The 16,395-nt window shown below is 35.7% G+C and overlaps 1 protein-coding gene across 1 annotated transcript in view; it reads left to right on the forward strand.

The window, feature by feature from the left end:
- The first annotated feature begins 8,148 nt into the window (after positions 1 to 8,148).
- LOC150085728 (uncharacterized) overlaps positions 8,149 to 16,395 on the forward strand; it is a 116,612-nt gene continuing 108,365 nt past the window's right edge. The window contains exon 1 of the mRNA XM_090374666.1: positions 8,149 to 8,260. The gene's annotated coding sequence lies outside the window, so the exon portion shown is untranslated. The remainder of the gene's footprint in view (positions 8,261 to 16,395) is intronic.

Here is a 16,395-nt window from a genome sequence, read left to right on the forward strand (position 1 = left end):
AGACAAGAATGCAAAATGGGATGACCTGCGAGACTTCTTTTCCTTGGTCGGATTACTGTTTCAAAACTTCTGATGTCAATGTTTGCTCAGATCGTGTCAGTGAAATTATTCTTGCAGGAAAGGAATCCTTTATCCCGCACTCCACTTTAAAATCTCGTCCCTTATCTAAACCTTGGTTTTCCAATAAATGTGCTAAGGCTGTTCAAGAGAGAATGTTGCATATCATAATTGGCTTGTTTCTAATTCTTCAGTTTCATTTTCTGCGTACATCAAAGCTCACAACAATTGTAAAGCAGTTATTAATCAGTCCAAACTAGAGTTTAAACAGGCTAAGAGTAGAAAACTTGCTTCTTGCCCTAATAGTAGCCGAGCATTCTGGTCTCTTGCCAAAGCTATTGGCCGCAACTTTTGCCCATCTCTGTTCCCACCTCTGTCCAAACCAGATGGTTCTGTTGACACTTCAGCCAAGGATAAAGCTGACCTGGTAGCATCCCATTTTTCTTCCAGCTCATGTATTAATGAACTTGGCAAAACACCTCCCACCATTCCCAACACGCTCCATTCAGTGCCTCCTGTGGTCTTCCGTCAAAAGGATATCAGAAGGATTTTGATGAATCTTGATGCTAAGAAAGCTCCAGGTCCTGATGGTATTTCTCCACTTGTTTTCAAAACCTGTGCTCCTGAACTTACTCCTATTCTTTGCCGCATTTTTTCCCTTTCTTATTCCAAAGGTGTTTTCCTTCTGCTTGGAAATTTGCTCATATCCAGCCAGTTCCCAAAAAGGGTGACAAATCCCTCCCATCCAATTATCGTCCCATTGCAATTACTTCTACTCTCTCTAAAGTAATGGAGAAATCAATTAACCGCCAACTCTTAAACTACCTAGAAACCTTCCGTCTAATCAACGATCGCCAGTATGGATTCCGTCAGTGTCGATCCACTGGTGATATTCTGGCTTATGTTACCCATGTATGGACTAATTCAATGGAAAGGTGTGGTGAAAATCAAGTAGTTGCTCTTGACATCTCAAAGGCTTTTGATCATGTTTGGCATAAAGGTCTTCTAAACAAGCTTCCATCTTATGGTTTGCCAACTGTTTTTAGTAATTGGTTATCCAGTTTTCTCTCTGATCGCTCACTGAGGGTGATGGTAGATGGCTCTCTGTCTTCTAACTTCTCCACTAATGCCGGTGTCCCCCTAGGTTCAGTTCTTTTCCCCCACTCTATTCCTTTTGTATATCAATGACCTTCTTCCATTGACTGGAAATCCTATCCATAGTTTTGCCAATGATAGCACATTGCATTCAACTTTCCATTTTGAGAAACCTTGTCCTGCTCAATCAGCTTCAACTTCTCGAAAATCTGCTACCAATTCCTTAAATGCCGATCTTCAGGTAATTCTCCAGTGGGGCAAAGACAACTTAGTTGATTTCAACCCTTCTAAAACTCAGTCTTGTCTTATATCTCACAAAACGGATTCTTCTGCTCCTATGCTTATCTTTAGTGACACTCTGATTTCTAGGAAAAATGATATATCTCTTTTGGGGATTACCCTGACTTCTAATCTCTCTTGGCACAAGCACATTACAAATATTGCTTCCTCTGCATCTAAAAAACTTGGTTTTCTCTTTCGCTCTCGGCGTTACTTTTCTTCCAAACAGCTGCTCACTCTGTATAAATTGCAAATCCGGCCTGGTATGGAATATTGTTCCCAAATCTTGGGTGGTGCCCCCAAAACTTCGCTTAGACTTCTTGATTCCATTCAGAAGAGGGCAGTTAGGTTAATTAATGATTCATCCCTAACAGAGTCTCTCCACTCGCTTTCTCATAGACGTATACCTCTCGTGTTTGGGGTTCACATAAAAAAAAAAAAAAAAAAAAATACAGATACTTCCATGGGCACTGTTCTTCTGAACTGGCTTCTATAATTCCCACCCTCTCTTTCAAAACAGTCCAAACACGTGCCGCCAACATCCATTTACTGTCCAACTTCAAACCCACAGAACCAACTTTTCATCTTCCTCATTTATTCATTCAACTGCTGTTTTCTGAAACAACCTTCCTTCATACGTATTTCCTGAAAATTACAATCTACAGAAGTTCAAGTCCAGTGTCAACAAATATCTTCTTTCGTCTTCTCACCTCCAACCCAAGCACGGTACTAAGTACTATAGGTTCTAATACCTGTCGTGTTTGGGGTTCACATAAAAAAAAAAAAAAAAAGTCTCTTCTAATGCTAATATGTTATGTTTCACTGCAAATGCTACTCTCTTTAAGGTGATGCAGTTTTTTTGTCCATCACCGTGTGCGTATATATATACATATATATATATGCTTGTTCCAAATTATTGAATACCAATCTCCAGAAAATTATAACTTTTAAATCCTACACAAAACTCTATATATTTATATTAACCATATTTTATTCTAACTTGATCCTTATATTTACATTATTAAATGACACTGCATTGGTACTACCATGTCCATACTGTATAAGAATTTGCTAATTTGCTAATTACATTTTTGTTGCTTTTTTTTGGCCTTTCACCTTTCTTCTGCTACAATGGACAAGTATAGAAATGCAGTTCCTGGTACATTGTCAGGTGTAGTCCGTTGGTGAAATACCTGATCATGTATCAATATTTGCTTCAGCTAACATCTAACTCTGCATATTTGCCTTACCTATATTTGACCTTTATTTAAATACAGTATGTTTCCCCCATATCTGATGACAGCTGTACCAATTCTTACTTTTATTTTATTTTTATTTAATTTTTATTTTACTGTACTGATTATACTTTACAGTTTACCTATCTTCTGTTGGCTTTTTAATTCAGCCCATAATTTTCTTAATTCATCATAACTTTTAGGATATTAACATTCTTTTACCTTTCACACACTTCCTTACTATCCTCACCCTTCTAGTTTCTGGCACTTTGTGTAATTTTCACATCCATTTATGTATACTTTATTCAATATATTAATACAAACTTAGATATACTCTTTCATACTTTAATGCTGCTTTGTGCTTTTAGGTGCATCTGTCATACCTGACTTATTAATCTTTCATTAACTGAAACTTATTTCATCAACTAAATACCTTTTTCATCCACTGAAACTTTTTAAATAATTACATTTAATATATATATATATATACACACACACAGTAAACCCTCATTAAGACCCGGTAATCTGGACAGCTCTAAAAAAATTTAAAAGTGTAAAAATCCAACGACAATCAGGCTCAAAGGTCATGTGTATTATGTCCGAGGTCATTGGGCCGTGATAACTCACACTGCACAAACAACCTGGTTCCCGGCTGCAGTTCAGACAGTTGTTTGTTGTTTGCTCCGCAGTTATGCGCTTCTGTCTTTTGTCATTTGTGCTGTGCAGTTAAACAATGTCTTTAAGTAAGCCTAGTGTAGGACATAAGCATAAGCATAAAATCCTTTCTCTTCACTATAACTATCAGTAGTTTTGTTCTCAAGTTTTTTTTTTTTTTTTTTTTTTATGAAAATCCCAAACACGAAAGGTCTCAAAAACCTGTAGTACTTAGTACCGTGCATGGGGTTGAAGGAGAAGTATGGGGAGAGGGGGATGCCGGAAACTTTGCTCTAGAGACTAAACATGGGTTTCACCACTTCAAGCCTCCAATAAGCAAAGCGGTGGTATTTAACGTGGAGAAAGAAAAAAAGGTAAAGTTTTTTTTTTTTTTTTTTATGAGAACCCCAAACACGAGAGGTATTAGAACCTATAGTACTTAGTACCGTGCTTGGGTTGATATAAAGTTAAAATTAAACAAATGCGAATACCTACTGATAAAGCACTAGATGATGCTGTGTACAAATGGTTTTCCCAACTTCATTCGTCTAGTTTGGCTGTGCGAGGAATAGAAATTCCAGCAGCGGTGGAGAGACTGGCTAAACAGTTAGGAATTGAACAATTTAAAGCGAGCTCAGGTTGGCTTTTTAGATTTAGAAGATGGCATAACATTTCAAACAAGATAATGTGTGGGGAAATTCTTAGTGCTGATTTTGAAGCTGTTGAACCTTTCAGATTTTTTTAAGAATGGCAGAAATGTTAGAGTAAATGCATTTCATCAAATGGGTGCTACTTTGAAAAGGATCATCAAAATGTGGATTATTTATAAAGGTATGCAATACAAATTATTTATAGAAAGGACTTATAGTACCAATTATTTTCATCATTAAGTTTTACAAGAGCTTATGCTCTTACGCTAAAAAGGTAAACTGCAGCCATTATCAATCCACTGTAGGATGGAAGCCTACTCAGTGATTCATGATGAGGGAAATGGACCTGTAATCTGCCATGCTGGTCCAGTGCAGGTTGGCAGTTCGACCGTATTTAGCAATCAGGGGCTTGAACCCCGGTCTACTCGAAGAGCATTTGCTACTGCACTCCCACTCCTGACCACTTGGCTACGGAGGCCGTACTCACCTCTTAATCTGTATGGTTTGAAGACAGAATTTAAAGTGGAAGTTAAATTAAAAAATGCCTCAGGGAAAAAGGAGGGCACTACTCTTTACTTAGGTTGTCTTACATAATTAAAACTGTGATGTTAAACCAAGTAACCAAAAGTCTTAACGGAAGGCCTTTTTAAAATGTCAGTCGGTTATTTCAAGAAAAGAAAGTTGTTTTTAGAGATGAAACTTAACTCCCAAGGTGCACAGTTTAGTGTGCATCCTGGGAGTTAAGAAACGGAAGAGTCTCAACAAAAGTCTTCCATTAAGACTCTTGGTTGCTCAATTCACATCACAGTTTTAATTATTTTATGACAACCTAAGTAAAAAGTAGTGCACTCCTTTTCCTTGGGGCATTTTTTAATTTAGTCTTCACACCATATGGATTAAGAGGTGAGTACTGTAAAAGGCACAAGCTCTTTCTAAAACTTAATAATAATAAAGGTATGTTGTGAAAAAAAAAATTATGATTATTCTTTGTTGAACGGTCCTTGCAGATGGGCTCTTGAGCTTGACAGAGTTTGTGTAAAACTCTTTTAATGTGTTTGAGATTGTCATGAAGAGAGTTCGCTTATAAAAAGTTCTGCTGTCTTTGCTTTTAAAGGAAGAACTGTACCCAGCTGGCACAGTGATCACAAGAAATTCCTGATGATGTTTAAGCTACACCTCTGTAAATTATTTATGATTGTTATTGTTTTATTATTTTTTTTTTTTGTGAAAACTCCAAACAAAAAATACTTATAGTGCTTAGCACTGTGCATGGGTTGAAGTTTTAAGATACTTGTTGACATTAGACTTTAATTTCTGTAGATTATAGTTTAATTAATGTTTCCATTATTACACAAGAAATACATATGAAAGAAGGTTTTTTTCAGAAAACGTAAGTTGAAGGATTAAATGAGGAAGATGAAAAGTTGAGTTTGAAGTTGGATGGTAAATAAATGCTGACTGTTTTCTGCATATATTTAGACTGGTTTGGAAGAGAGAGAGAGTGAGAGTGTTACAGATGTAAAGGAAGATGCCAATTCTAAATTTGTTCAGCTTCAACTTCATTTGTTTTGTCCTGATTTTCAGAAATGAAAAAAAATCAGGTCATGCTATTTATGGAGATAACATGAAATTTTGTAGGGGAAGGATGAATTCATACAGAATGGAAATTTTTCTGAATGAGAATTTAATGGTTGTCAAGCCATCCAAAAATAAACTTTGGATGACTTCACAAATTATTCTAAAACTGAAATATAAAATTTCTTGAAAATCCATCCACTGGGAGAAGAATTGTTACATGCAGGTGGTTGAATGGATGGAACAATGAAGAGAATAGGCACTTAACACATTTGTAAAAGTACATGTACCTAAAAATTGTTAATGTTGTCTTTAGAGATTTTAATCTTCCCTCTTCTGTACATGCTGACCAGTTATCATGTATTTCTGTTGATATTAATGTTATTCACCTGTCACAATTTGTTAATTTGCCTACCACATTTGATAAAATTTTGGGCATAATTTTTTTACCAACTTTCTGCTTGTCTGTTTTCATGAATTTATTCATTTGTTTCAGATAATATGAATGTGGCACTTAGTTTAGCATTCTGTAAATTTGGAACCTTTTCCTTGTGAAGTTTTTAAAATTTATAGTGTGTTAAATTGTAGCTTTTCTTCTCTCCGTAGCCGAGTGGGCAGGAGCAGGAGTGCAGTAGCACACGCTCTTTGAGTAGACCGGGGTTCAAGCCCCTGACTGCTGAATACGGTCGATCTGCCAACCCGCATTGGACCAGCGTGGCAGATTATGGTCCATTTCCCTCAGCATGAATTGTTGAGGAGGCTTCCATCCTGCAGTGGGTTGATAATGGCTGCACTTTACTTTTTTTTTTTACTTCTCTCCAAAATTTCTCAACCTTTTCCATGTACTTGAACATTTTGAATATTTTACCTTCAGATTTTTGGGTTGATGTGTATATGTAGGTTACTGATTGAAATTTTATGTTAGCTCATCTCCTTTTCTGTACTAGGATTTTGCCTCTACTCAGTTGGCAATAAATGATTTTATTGATTTGGTATATCGTGTTTTAAATTCTGTCATGGATTCCTGACAACAAAAGGAATTAAATGTTTGTATTTTTTTATTTTATATTCTGAAAATAGTTTAAAAAAAAAAAAAAAGTGTGTTCAAATCTCTTGTCATTATCAGTATCAGCAAAAAAAGATGCAGAGTGAACATTATAACTGGAATAGAGTAAATAAGGTAAAAAAAAAAAAAATGACATAATCATATAAGTTCAGAAAATATGTTTAAAAATTTTTCTGTGTCTGCATATAAGCATTCAGTGATACCCCAAGTGCTGTGCCATAACACATACAGGTGGTCATTCTTCAGTGGTCAATATACAAATGGCGTATGATATACGAGTAAAGACATGAAATTAACTGCTCAATTCTGTCGGCACATCGATTGAACTCTGGGCTCTTGCTATCAATGATTCATTTTTGCTTTTAGTTTTGGTTTTATGCTTGTGTTAGTGTTATGTACACACATAAACATTCAATAAAATTTTGAGTTTTGTTTTGATTTACAAAATGCTTGCTTTTAGCTGTAAATTCCAGGCTTTTACTTTTCAACCGTTATTTACAAATTTTTAGAATGTTATTTCTCAACCTTCGGAAAATTATGGCATGTAGACTCCCTCAAATATAGATGGCAGCAAACATGTTAAACCTATGAAATGCTGATTGATTTACGGGGGGGTCTGTCTCCTGCATTTAATCTGTAGAAAGCTGACCTCAACAAACATTTGCACTGTGATAATATTCATAATAAATAATTTAACTTGAAAAAGAAAAAAAAAATCTTGTTAGCTCTCAGAGCTAACAGGGTTCAAATCCATGACAGTTTTACTCATTTTCAGGGGTAGCTGATATACATCTGGGCAAATGTATGGGAAATGGTGCTGCAGTTGCTATTATGCAAAAAAAAAATAATCTAAATCACATATATGTTGTGCCCGTACATGCTGTGCAAGCAGTTCATTGGACATTAGTTGTAAATAACTGCATTATGCAAGTTTACATAATGCAAGTTTTTACTGTGTGCTGTTTCCTGCAGATTAAATGTCAGAAGTGATACCCTGTAAATCAACAGGCACTTCATATAAATTTTACTTTCTGAATTCACACTGATTGTGTTGCATGTTTAATGTTATTTATTGTTCCGGTGTAATCTTATCAGGTTAGCATGATTTGTTTCTTTGTGCCTTTGCAAAACTTTTAACATTACTTTTCACGATAATGAAATTATAGTAATCTTATAATACAGTGATAAATCTGACTAAAAATGATATAATACCGTGATAAATCTGACTGAAAATGAAGCACTTGCTATTCATTTTTAGTCATTACTTTTCACGAAACTGTGCTGCCTTTAAAATAGTTCTGGAAGCATTTTCATTTCCTTTTGATGTCAGGAATTTTCTACAGAATCTTCTGTATAATTTATGACCTGCATTTCTTAATTGTCTTGTATACATCATTCAAATAGCATATAGCTTGACATTTTGAATGCAGTCTTTATTTTTATTATTCAATTTGTAAGTTAAAATTGTTTAATATATTCAACCTGATATTAAACCTATTTATTAAACTAATGAATATATTACTGCTTATAGGGTACACAGATCCAATACATGAAAGGACACTGGTATGCTTAAAGCAGCTAAACTGATATCTCGAATGTCCAGAGACTTAATCCCTACTAATGATGAAGAGAATTGACATACTAGAGAAGTTAGCCTTTTATACTTCTTTTCTTGATTGAAAATATGTGCACTGATATTCTGAAAATTTACAGAAATCTACCAATAATTTATAATCCAACTAAAATTCATAAACCATTAAATTGAAGTAGATAACTAACAAAATGAGCAGTAGGCAAATAAAGTTCCTGAAGAAACAGACTTCCTCCCATTATGAAAGATGTCAGAATTGTGTGGATTTTTAAAGAGGATGTTGAGATATTTTATGATACCTGATCAATGAACATTAGTATAAGCCATAAGATGCATGGAAGATAGGACTGCTGCATCAACTTGGGGAGGGGAGAGCTTTTCTCACCCACTCAGAAGTCAATAGTAGTAGTAATAGTAATAGATATACAATGCAAGGAAGCCAGAGGCTTTTGCTACACTGGCTGGGGGGAAAAAAAGGAGTAGATAAGGAAATACAAATTGCTTTCCTCCTCACGTAGGTAACTATCCAGTTGACCTTTACATTTTTTTTCAAACTGTTGGCTTCAACTACCCAAACATTTGGAGTGAGTGGATGGGTGAAATGAGAAAGAGGGGTGTGTGTGTGTGTGTGTGTGTGTGTGTGTGTGTGTGTGTGTGTGTGTGTGTGTGTGTGTGTGTGTGTGTGTGTTTTGGCTGATGCTATATAAGCTTGCTTTCTTGCATCATGTGCCCCCTTGCTAATGCTAAAACGCTAATGCTGTTCCAGTGATCAGTAATTCGTTGGCTAGAAGAAAACTTCCTACAATCTAGTTTAAACCTCTTTCCCTGTAATTTGATTTGAATTTATGCCCACGAGTTCTGGAATTTTCTATAACAATGAAAATTCTGTCATCATTCACTTTACTAACCCCTCTCAGAGCTTTACAAACCTTAATCAGGTCATCTCCAAGACCCGTGGTTGCCAAGCTCTGCAGCTTACATATTCCTAGTCCTAGCTCATGCAGTCACCCATCTGCCGATCTTACCATGCGAGTTGACCATCCGTGGACCCTTTCAAGAAGCTCAGTGGCCTCTTTCAGATGAGGCTTCCATACTTGAACTCCAAATGTGGTCTCATAACTGCCCCGTAAAGTGGGACCTTCATGTCCCTAAAGGACAATGTTCAATAAATCATTGGTAGAACACCATGGCTCCCCACCCCCAGCTGCCTGCCCACACTGTGCAGAAAACCTCACCTCTTCCCATATTAAAACTCCCAGATTCTTCCCCCCCTCCTCCTCCTCCACTGTTCCCAATTCAGTGCCACCAAGTGTGTAAACCATTTTGGGATTGCCCCTCCCCAAGTGCAAACCTTGCATTCCGCTGCATTAAAACATAGCTGCCACTTTTGTGACCATTCCCACAGCCCGTTTAAGTAATCCTGAAGGAGCACCACTTGGAGCTGATCATCAGCCACTACCAATCCCATACCATCTGCAAACTTCCACATCAAGCCCTCCATCCCATCGATGTCGTCCATGAAAATCAGAAACAACAGTGATCCATGAAAATCAGAAACAACAGTGGTCCATGAAAATCAGAAACAACAGTGGTCCAAGAACTGATCCCCAGGGTACCCCACTCCTGATGCCACACCAATTTGATGAATATCCATTAAGGATATTCTTAAGGGACCGAGTCAAATGCTTTGTCAAAATTCAAACAAACTATGTTGAGATTATTCCCTATTTCCAGCTCATGAGGAACTGTGTCAAAATAGCCCACTAAGCCAGTTAAACATGACACCTTCCCAAAAAAAACATGCTGTGTGTTATGAAAAAGAATTCCATCGACTGTCAAAACTGACCATTCCATCGACTGACTAAATGAATTTCCCAAGATCCAAATTTTGATATCTCTGCCCCTCTTGTTTGCATTCTACTACAGTGAAAATTACGTCATTGCAACCCCTTCCCTCACAGTGCATTATACACCTCAGAACCCATCTGAGATATCTTGTTTCCTCATTTAGCCCTTTCAGCTCTGTCCCACTTTGTGTATAAGTTACTTGTGTATTACTATCCACGTCATTCTGAAGAAGATCAGCCCGATTTACATTGTTAACTGTAATTCTGGCTTTTATATAATCAGCAAATTTCAACTTATACTCTATTCCGTCATTATCGTTTGTTGAAATTAAAGAAAAAGGTGGCTCTAGCACCAAATGTTGAGGTAGTCTTGCTTGTGACCCTAGCCCACTGTGAAGAATGGCCATTTACAGCAACCCTCTGCCACCTGTTCTGTGGCCATTCCTCAGTTTACCTAAGGTCTTAATTGCAGCCACAATAGACTCCAACTTGCATAGCAACCTACTGCATTGAGCTTTTGCTAAATTCAAAGTATATAATGACAAAACTGTTTTTTGTATTTCACTCCCTTGCAACAACATCATAGCAGGTTGATCAAACAGATTTTTCAATTTTGAATGATGCGGTCCATTCAAAATAAAGTAAATTTGGTAAAACACAGAACTTTACAGTCTGGAATTCTTTAAAATTTTAAAATAAATGAGGAAGAAAAGTTGGTTCCATGAATTTGAAGTTGGAGAGTAAAAGGATGCTGACTGGTTGCGTCACATGTTCAAACTAGTTAATAAGAGAGAGGGGAAATTATAAAAGCCAGTTCAGAAGAAGTGCACATAGAAGTATCTATAGAAAAGGCATACAGTAGAAACAGAATGCCTATGAGAAAGAGAGAGAATGGAGAGACTTTGTAAGAGATGAGTCATTTGGTCAGAGAGGTTATGGGGGAAACCACACCAGATGCGGGAACAATATTCCATGGTGGGGTGGATTTGAGATTTGTACAGAGTGAGTAGTTGTATACAAGAAAATTAGTACCAAGAGTGGAAGAGAAAACTCAGTTTTTTAGATGCATAGGAAGCAATAATTGTTATGTGCTTATGCCAAGAGATTAAAAGTCAGGTTAATATCTAACAGAGATATGTGATCTTATCTAGAAATCTGAGTGTTGTCGAAGATAAGCATAATTCTTTTTTGTGAGATATAAGACAGATATAAGATATAAGGAGTGAGTTGTAGAAGGATTGAAATTAACCAAGTTATCTTTGTTTCCATTGGAGAATCATGTGGAGATCATCATTTAAGGAATTGGTAGTGGCTATTCAAGAAGTTGAAGCTGTTTGTGCAGGGCAAGGTTTCTCAAACTGGAGGGTAAAATGCAATCTGCTATTAGCAAAATTATGGATTTCCAGTCAGTGAAGAAGGCCATTAATAGTATTAGTATTCACCATATGGTGCAAGGAGACCACAGCCTTTTGCAGCACTGTCAAAAAAAAAAAAAAAAAAGATAAGAAGATACAACTTAAGTGCTTCCTTCTTCATATACGTAACTATCCAGTTGATCTTTGAATTTGAATGTATTCAAACTATCAGCCTTAACCACTTGGAAGGCAACTTGTTCCAGCAACCAATGACTCACTGGCTAAAAGCAAACTTCTTACAATCTAGTCTAAACCTCTTCCCCTCTAATTTAAATTTAGAGCTCCTATTGCTGGAATTCTCTGTAACAGTGAAAGGTCCACCTACATTCATTTTACTAACCCCTTTCAGAACCTTATAAACCTCAGTCAGGTTGATAAGGCTCTGAGAAGGGTTGGTTAGTAAACTGAATTTGGACAAATTCATGGGAAATGAATCTGGGCAAATACATGGACAACCTCTATGGTGCTTCATTGCCAAGCTCCATAGCCCACATAATCAGAATCTTTCCTTGTATATTCACCATTTTGTTGATACCACCATGCAAGTTGCTCATCTTTGGACCTTTCAAGAAGCCCAGTGTTTTTATTCAGATGAGATCTCCATACTTGAACACAGTACACTGGACCCCCGTTTTACGGTATTAATCCATTCCAGAGACACCATTGTATCGTGAAAATATTGTAATGTGAACCCAATAGCACATTGTTTTTTGGTAATTTGTTTCAAGGCCTCGGAAGTTGAAATTTTCGCTATATAACTAAGCTATTTATCTCTCTAAAAGGTGATTTTTATAATGGAAATTATATGTCTGGTTAAAAAATTGATTAAAACTAATATATCAATTAAAGCACAACACAAAAAACACTTCAACTAAAGGATGCAGAACAAAACAAATGCCTAAACGTTTACAAAGGCTACTATTGGCTGAGAGGAAAGACCACTTGTCCGGTCGCAGGCAATCGTAAGCCCATCCCATTGTAAAATTAAATAAGTAGGCACCTCTTAACGTGGTCACTGGTTAGTAGAATCAGCCGCTTTATAGAATAAAATTTCAGAAATCAATACACTACACTTTCATCGTTATCATATGTTCAGTTCTAAGAATCAATTTTGTGAATGCCTTTGTGATATTTCTGCAGGTCAAGACCATAAAACAATAAAAACATTTTGCAGTTTCCAGTTTATTGAGTTTTTCTGTTAGTGCAATCTAATTATAAATGGGTAGTAAACCTGATCTTATTGCATTTGCAATAGTATTGATAGCTGGAATTCTGTGGGTTTGTACATCATTATTATGGTGAAATGTGTTTCCCTTTTCTCTACAATCATATGAAAAACATAAATTTTCAAAAGCTTCTCTTCATTCCTATTTTTTAATTTTCTTAAACTTGTTACTCCACAGTTTCTGGTGCCGTGGTCTTCATTATTGATTGCTTATCCTTTTTACTGTTTTAAATTTTACAATAACAAAAAAAAAATGTCAGTGAACAGAAATATCAATTCATCATCATCAGCCATTTTCAATCCACTGCAGGATGAAGGCCTCTTCAGAAACTTTCCAGTTCCTTCTGTTTTGTGCAATGGAATATCAATTAGCATGTACATATTACAGTAGTAATTAAGCTATGTACGTAAGTGTAAATTTATTTTTATTTTGCTAACCTGTGGAAAATATTCTTCCAATTTTCACATATCATTTAATTTTGTTAATTGGCAAGGTAATAAAGCATTAATTTGTGCTTTATACACTTTTATAGCCTGTGGATAATATTCCTCCTATTTTCATTTATCAGAATCGCCGTTTAATAGAATTAAAATTTAATTCGCAAATGGGATCAAAATAACTGACACTTACCACATATCATATAGTGAACGGACTCTCCATCGTAAAGCAGGGGTCCACTGTATTCCAAGTATGGTTATGCAACTGCCTTATATGGTGATCTCATAAACTTCCTATCCTCACAGGATAATGTTTGATAAATCATCGATAGGGCATTGTGTGCTTTCCTGGCTGCCTGTTTTACACTGCTCACTTCATATCTGTCCATATCATAACTCTCAGATCTCTTTCTTCCTCTGCTGTTTTTAATTCATCTCTACAAAGTGTATAATTTGTTTTGAAGGTGCTATTCCCCAAGTGTAAGACCTTGCATTTTTTCGCATAAAAACATAGCCGCCATTTATCTGACCTTTTTTGAAGTCTCTTGTAATCATCCAAAAGGAGCACTGATCATTAATGACTGTACCAATTTTTATGTCATCTGCAAATTTTGACATCATGCTTTCTATCCCTTCGTCAATGTCATTTATGAAAATTATAAACAACAGTGCTCCAAGAATCTTTGGGGGACCCAACTCCTGACATTACACCAGTCTGAAGAATATCCATTAAATATAGCTCTCTGCTTTCTTCCCTGAATCCACCCAGAAATCCATCTTAGAATCTTTCTAGTAACCCCAACATTTATCCTGAGTTAAATGCTTTTGCTAAAATCCAAATAAACTATGTTGAAACTGTTCCCTACATCACCCCATGAATAACAATTCCAAATAGCCTACTAATTTAGTTAAACATGATTTTTTCTTAACAAAGCCATGTTTTGTGTCCTACAGAATGTCATATCCATCTAATTGTTCCTGGATTGCACTCTTGATCATTGCCTCTAATAAGATTTTTCCTACCACTAAAGTCTGACTAACTGGTCTATAGTTGCTGACTTAACTCTTAGAACCACCTTTATATACTGGTGATATGTTCTGGACCAGCCTTAGGCCGATTGGGCCCAATCAGGCCCCGTGCTTGGCAGAAAAATTAAAATTAAATGAAAAAAGGAAAAAAGAATAGAGGAAAAAAAAGAGAGAGATAAATAAAAAGAAAAAAGAGAAGGAAAAAGTTTTTTTTTTTGAGTTAAAGGATTCCTGTGAAAACACAAAAACAAGGACTTCTTTTTACATATGTTTAGAAAATATGATTAGCATTTTATTAATGAGTACAAAGGACATAGACAAGAATAATGTTTTTATTATTATTATTATTTATTTATTTTTATATATTTTTTTTTAAATTCATAATATGTGAACAGCAAAGTCTGTATAATTTATAAAGGTGTTGAAATTTTGGCCATTGTCTAGGTCAGTGGTGTCCAACCTATACAGCCTGCAGGCTGTATCTGGCTGGCTAATAATTTTTATACGGCCTGCACAGAAAGTGAACTAAACAGCATTTTAGAGAGTTGCGCATACAGGCATACAAGTGTCAAGCTTGATTGTATCAAACGTGTACCTGTAGTGCCAATGCAGCTAAGTACAGTTATTATACGTACCAATCTTTTCATATTGTGAAATTCTTCTACAGTAAACCCCCGCTATTCGCACTATCTGTATTCGCGGTTTCGCGTATTTGCGATCGCCGATTTAATATAAAATGAAACCTAAAAAAATGTGAATTTTATTTAAAGCGCCGTGAATATTAAATTATCTTTCCCGGTCAAAACAGCGCTCAGTGGGTGGGGGGGAGAGGGGTGACAAAATCGCGAGCGTGGATGTTTCTCGCTAATCCTTGTTCAGTATGTGTTATGCGTTTGTCATGGAAGGTTTCGTTGTTTGCTTTTAATTTATATGTTGCAAAAATGATAAATTGATATGCTTACAAAAATGATAAATCTACCGTTTTGCAGTGTAAAACAGACTTTTTCGAGTGTGTTAACGGAAGAAAGTGACTTTATTGTGGACAAGTTCTTTCTAACCCCTACAAAAATATGGCTACGAATAAAAAGAGAAATGTGAAAATATCAAAGAAGGTGATGACATTAGTGAATAAAATTGAGTTATTAGACAAAATTTCTAATGGTGAAAGTGTCTCCTCAGTGGCAAAACATTATAAAATCAATGAGTCAACGGTACGATCAATCAAGAAATTGGAAGAAAAATCCACTGTAGTGTCCATGAAAACGCGCTAATTGTTTCAAAAATTTGCTCTGTAACTCGTGATGTTAAATTAGAAAAAATGGAAAAAGCTTTAAATCTGTGGATAGAAGACCGAACTCAAAATAAAATTCCGTTAAGTTCACTCATCATTCGCGAAAAGGCAAAACTCCTTTATCAACACTTTAGCGAAACTGGTGATAGCACTGGCGGGATGTTTTTTTTTGCTAGCAAGCAAAGGCGCTGGTTTGAAAGATTTGTTTGAAATTTCTAATAAATACTGTATTACATTTAATATTAAATTGTTTCTTATTTTCATTTCGATGCCATATGCTTGCATTTCACTATGTACTGTCTATGTACATAGTCATATTATGAAGGTACATATAATACATACATAGACAAAATTTTAGACTAGTTTTTCTTATATATTTCATACTTTGGAACAGAACCCCTTTATTACTATGGGAGCCATAACTCAGTATTCACGTTTTCGGTATTCGCGACATTTCTCAGGAACGTAACCCCCGCGAATAGCGGGGGTTTACTGTATTTTGATATAACTTGTTCATTGTAATGAATTATTATTAATTAATCATCCTTAAAAATGTTCCGAAAGAGGAAAGTCGATTTGGAGTGTCGTGTTTTTAATCAAAGGTTACTGAAGATTATTTCTTCATTGAGTAAGACAAAAATGCAGTGTATTTGGTGTGTAAGGAGACTGTGTCAGTTTTTAAAAAATATAATTTAAAATGACTATGATTCCAAGTATAACTCTTATGATCAATATAAAGAAGTGTTCAAAGTTATAAAACGAATTAAGAAAACAAAACACACTGAAAACGTATCAGTCAAGAAATTTTTCTTCTGTAAGTGCCAGTTTTCAATTTGCACATTTGAGCACTGTTTAAAGGAGAACTTCAGTGATGATGAATTTGTTAAACGTTATTTGTTTTAAAAGTTGTGGAAGAAGTTTTTGTCCGGAGACAATAATACAAGAGCA

The sequence above is a fragment of the Mastigoproctus giganteus genome, chromosome 5, assembly GCF_048544385.1.
Source record: "Mastigoproctus giganteus isolate SK-2022 chromosome 5, ASM4854438v1, whole genome shotgun sequence".
Taxonomy (NCBI): domain Eukaryota; kingdom Metazoa; phylum Arthropoda; class Arachnida; order Uropygi; family Thelyphonidae; genus Mastigoproctus; species Mastigoproctus giganteus.